Raw genomic sequence first — 6000 nt, 5'->3', positions numbered from 1 at the left:
CATATGTGGTACATAGCAAGAAACATTCATAAAGTACTGAAAACTCAAATTACAACATATACACTTTTCTTACACACCAGTTCAAATATTCTCATATTAAACAAATGAAAGAATACATACACTACTTACTTGCTTTCTGAACTTATACACTGCCATATACATGTCTATTCAACTTTTTCTTGCAGGCTAAACAATTTCTTGCTACTAGTTTTCTGAACTTACAGACTGTCGCATGCAAATTTACATGGCGACAGCGGAATAAATATCTCTACTCCATTTCTCACACAGACTAAATCAGACATCTCGTCATTTAGAACATTCTAAGCAAACACTACGAACTTTATATTTCTGGTTGCTCTAATAAGTTGTTCATAAAAACGCTATTACAATCAGTGACACACGATTAAAGAACAACTCTGCCTTCCAACAGTGCCACAATTTCTATTACTCTCAGGTCATCTCTGACCCAGAATGGTAAGTACTTATTAGGGCCTGTTGAATCTCTTCCGGACCCCAAGAAACAGCAGCAGTAAACAAAGACAGCAGAAACAAAGATACAGGCAGCGGCAGGAGTCAGGAAACCGCAACAATCGTTCACGTGTTAGCTACTGTTGCTATTACTGCTAGACTTTCTCTTCTTTTGTATAACGGCATGATGATGCGAAAAGGACTTTTTCTTGTTTCTTCACAGCTATTATCTTACTTTGCTTATTAAACCAAATTTCGTAAATAATTTTGATTTTTAATTTGTATGTAATGCCGTTTTCAGTTTTATTTGATGATGCCTTTTCTCTACCGGTCCTTTCTATGGGTTAAATTGAATCTGTCTTGTGGGTAATGGATTGAGACACTATGATTATCTGGCGAGTAGGTTAACTATACAAATATGCAAGTTTGCACGGCTAAGCCAAATAGATATAAATTGAATATGTGACAAGAATGGAATTTGGGAATTTGTAACCAATGACAATTCGACTGAATTGAACGATAACAATAATAAGTTGACACAATAACAAAAATTGGTCTCATTTGCAAACGTCAAAAATGACTTAAATGAAGTTTATGAACAGTAATACAGGTTAACGATTATGAGGAGATTTGGGGTGGAACAAAGGAAAGATATTTTTATATAGTAACGAAAATCAGAGAGAATCAGTCGGAGAATTTTGAGGCAGTTACCGAGTTATTCGCTTGGTGATAGCATCGTTTAGGAACGAAAATAAAAATTGTCTCAGTCATGAAAGATTTCTCCTCCACTGACCGAGAACAAAAAAGCGAATTGCAGCATCATAACAGATACTAAACTGTGAGCTTGGTCCATAAAAATATATATTAATATTGCCACAGTAAATTTTAGGTTAGAGTTGGGCTTAATAAAGGAAATGTTTTTTGTTGTTTGATTTCTAAAACTACTCGTATGATAAAGATAAGAAATATAAAAAAAAATACAAGTAATTATTTTTGTATTAGACGTATCTCAGACTAGTACAGTATTTCCTTGAAAAAAGACAAAGCTTACATTGATATTTAATCTTATATCTGATATTAGAACATGTTATTATGGGAGTGTCTTATTTTTCATATATCAAATAATGAAATTACAAAGTAGAAAATTACGAGATTTATAAATAGAAATTACGAAAAATGATCTCCATTTATTTAGCATAAACATGTAGTTTTTATTCAGAAACTCATCAACAATTCATTTAGAAATTATCATATCATTACTGTATAAAATTTTATTGTTTTGCCAGTAACAAAATTCCTGCATAGTTTTTTTTATAACTAAAGTTTCTGCATAATTTTCACCCCTTTGTTTTTCATGTCAAGCAATAGAGGTCTGATTGAATGAGGAGTTCATATTCAGGTAGTTTGTTACTTGTGTATTTGTAACGTAGTTGACTGATTTTCTTCCCATGAATTCAACACACAAATCAAAATCATATTTGATTCAGCATCTTTTTAATATGCTATCATGTGTTGGACGGCTTTTAGAAATTATCTTTCAAACAAATCTTTAATGCATGCTGACATTAGGTGTTGGCCATTACATAGATGATGAAGATTATTATTAAATAATTGAAAATGACGATTGAAATTAACAAATGTTGATTACTCTATAAAAAGTATTTGTTGACACTGAATTTGGAGAAGACTATTTTGCAATACTGTTATGGCTTGGTATTAGCCACAATTAAAAACAGAACAATGGTGTAAGACTTTATAAGTTGTTTTATAGATGGCAAGTTCTTGGACAGAAACGCTATTATTATTCTGTTTGATAATAAGCATACCGAGGAAAAAAGGAAGGTTCATTCTAGTTGTAGTAGAAGAGTTCTTGCTGTGAATGCCTTGCAAGGAAGAACCAAAACATTAGAGCTCAATTGTGCACCTTTCATGGAAATAATGCAAGGAAATGAAAATGACTAGGTTTTCTTCTCTAAGAAAGGAGTTATAGAGAACAGAATAGATCGTCTATAGATGGTTGTGGAGAAGACGTTTCATGCAACTAAACAAACATATTTTGGCCACGTTTACATGTTTATTTAAGGATATAAACAAATTTATAGGTAAATGTATTCTGTGCCAAACTAGAAATTTGAGGAAACAACCTCAAATGCAGGAGTATGATTTGTCTCTGTCTAGTCTGTAGTGGAATGGGGCTTTAAATGAATGGAAACATTTAATGCTACTAATGTAATGTTTTGAAGTATTTGTTATAATAAAAACAGACTAAAGGGGAAATATAAACTGAATAGCAGTTTATTGACTGACTCTTGCAGACCTTGTGGATCTCGGTGATGTATCTTTTTCTGCCTTTTTTCTAAGAAGAGTTCAGTAAGAGAAAAGAAGGTTTGACAGTTAAAGGGAGGTAATTCAAATTATCTTACAACTAAGACTAAGCATCTTTACTTTAACTTCTCGACTGCCAATTGACATGACAAATAACATCCTACCTGAGAGCACATCTTTCAAAATCCTCGGCTTAATATTTACAGGCAACATGAATTGGAACAAATACATTGAGTACATTATCAAAGCTGCTGCAAAAGAAGTGGCCTCCGTTTACCCTCATGGAAAATTACTAACACCTGAGAGTATTGTATACTTCTATAAAGCCACTGTTCATCCATTCATGGAGTATTGTTGCCACATCAGGTCTGGGTATCTGCCACTAGTCTCTCCCAAAAAGAGTCACCATTCTAATAAGTCCTGTACTATCAATCAAACTCCAAACTCTCTTCTATCACTGCAATGTTGCATGCTTGTGCCTGTTTTACAAGTACTTTAATGGAATGTGCTCTGATGAACTCATGGCACTTGTGCCTCTTTCACATATATACCTTGGCTAACTTGACAGCAGCAAAATCTCACCAGGTCCATAAATGCCGGAAAGCCTTCTACTCTAATAGTCTTTTTTTCTCAGACTGCTGGATTTTGGCATTCCTTCCTGTTTTCTGCTTCACTGACTGTACTGACATGCAGAAGTTTAAATATGATTTGAACAGATCTCTCGCTACTTAATAACCCACAATTCCTGTTATATATGATCCCAAATAGTATCCCTTTCTGTTTACGTAGCAATATGCCTTGTTTTGCGTGAAAAAGAGTAAAGAAAATATGGTTTTAATAAGACGGTGTTGGCTTGGTTAACAAAAGCTTGTTTTCATAGGAGTGACATATTTAAGTTGTGAGTTTGGACTGCAGCATGTGTATGCACTGACTGAAATGTTATGATTTCAATTGCAAAAACCAAAACCACGCCTTCTGCTTTTATTTTGGTTGCATCTGTTATTCAAACAAATAATATACTTCTCCAACCTGATAACGAATAACTTTAACAGTTTTATTGTAACGACATTCCCACTTTGTATTTCACTGAATATCTGCAATAAACATGTGGGCAATATTAGATGAGTGGAAACAAATTATAAGTGACGCAAACATTGTAGTCGATAAAACAACATTACTTTTGGAGATTTTGTCTATATTTCTATTCTCGTAGTGCATTGTGTTTCAGTGTTTCAAGTTAAGCCGTAAAGAAAAATATTTGTTTTTTATGTTTCTGATGATCTCAAATTACAATGTTAAACTGATTGCTTTCCTCTTAAACGCTGTGGTAAAAGCAGATTTTATTTATATACTGTTGTACATATTTTACTTTTTATATTATCAGTGCACTACTCTTGCTAAGGTTAATTTCCATGAACTAGATTTCAGTTGTTGATAGAAGTGACATAACAATAATTCACTGTTAATTAATCATACACTAGTGGGACCTGTGGAAATTCCATAGCGGATTCTTTCATATATAATATATCGATGTTGATATTCTGTGGATGTTCAGCGTGAATGGAGACACCCTGATATTATTGTACCTCTTTTGTTAAAACTACAAAAGTATTTATCTAAGCTAGCTTAAATATAATATTTTAATTCATGTAGATTTCGTATATATTATTCTAGAGTCAAATTTCTATCGATTCTTATATATTATAAAGTTGTGATTTCCAAAATAAAAAAAAACATTTCCATATGACTTGTGTGCATCAACTTCAATCGAAACTGAAACCAAAACTCATAAAGGAGAAAAATGTATATATATATATATATATATATATATATATATATATATATATATTTGTAGTCATCGACATACAGTTCTGTTTTGTTGTATCACAACTCATCAATGCCGCTAGACTAGCATCTCTCTCAAGCCAAGGATTGAACCTAGAACTGTCGTGTTGGCAGTTGGCAGTTCTCCCACTCCACTTAAGCGGTTTCAATTTTCGATTATGGCTGAAGGAACTCAAGTTATATATATATATATATATATATATATATATAAAATTTATTTATACAAAAATTAATGGCTACATATGTGCATACATGCTTCTGCAGTCCGTAAATTAAAAACATTTCCTATGGTCACTGAGTACTGACCGGTGTCTTTTAATCTACACCCATCCAACCACATACATGTATACACACACACACACACACACACACACACACACACACATACACACACACACACACAAGTGTAGTATCTGTTCTTCAGATGCTGCACTTCATTTTCTTGTTCTCTTTCGGTGGAGGAGAAATCCTTCACGACTGAGACAATTTTTATTTTTGTACCTTTTCTCCACGTTAAAAAACGACCCTGGTGTCTAACTCTGTCCCGTGGGGAGGCATAGTAAATAGGTACATATATACATATATATATAGAAGTGTTTTTAATTTACGGACTGCAAGACAAAAATACTAAATTCTCAAGTACCTTATGCCATAAAAACCAAAAGATGGGATAGATAAAAAGAAAGGGAAATAAAAAAGATGTTTATTATCTTCAAAGACCTCACTTGTCCCCACCCCCCGCTTATAACTCCCACTCAGGTTACATTCTAACTTTGTTAACGAAATAAGAAAATGTTTTTGTTTGAAATATCAGTTCCCGACGGTAATTCTTGGCCTTAAGACGTAATCCCCCAATGCGGGTGATTACAGAAACATGTATGCATATATGTAGCCATTAATGTTTGTATAAATAAATTTAATATACCTGCTCTGTTCACTCATTGAGCACTCTTTGGTAGACACATGTTGTTTCATTGGATGTACTTCTAGGAAACTAAACTCTACTGGCTATATATATATATATATATATATATATATATATATATATATATATATATATAACTTGAGTTCCTTCAGCCATAATCGAAAACTGAAACCAAGACTTATGAAGAATTCTTGGTAAAATTATTTATAAAAAAATAGATGACTTAAGCACCACTATAATCAAAACCGAAACCAAAATTTATGAAGAATTTTTGGTAAAATTATTTATTACCAAAAATGGAAAGTCATAACTATTAGATGCCAGTCACTTGGAAGAAAAAGATGTAAGCGTGACACACAAAATAATACACACTATCATATTGATATATATATATATAAAGGATTAATAGTATGAGGAATTATATTTAATTCCTCATT

The sequence above is a fragment of the Euprymna scolopes genome, chromosome 2 (genome assembly GCF_053919585.1).
Source record: "Euprymna scolopes isolate OS-2025 chromosome 2, ASM5391958v1, whole genome shotgun sequence".
In the NCBI taxonomy this organism is placed as follows: Eukaryota; Metazoa; Mollusca; class Cephalopoda; order Sepiida; family Sepiolidae; genus Euprymna; species Euprymna scolopes.
The sequence above is the reverse complement of the archived record's forward strand: the minus strand, read 5'-3'. Positions refer to the sequence as shown.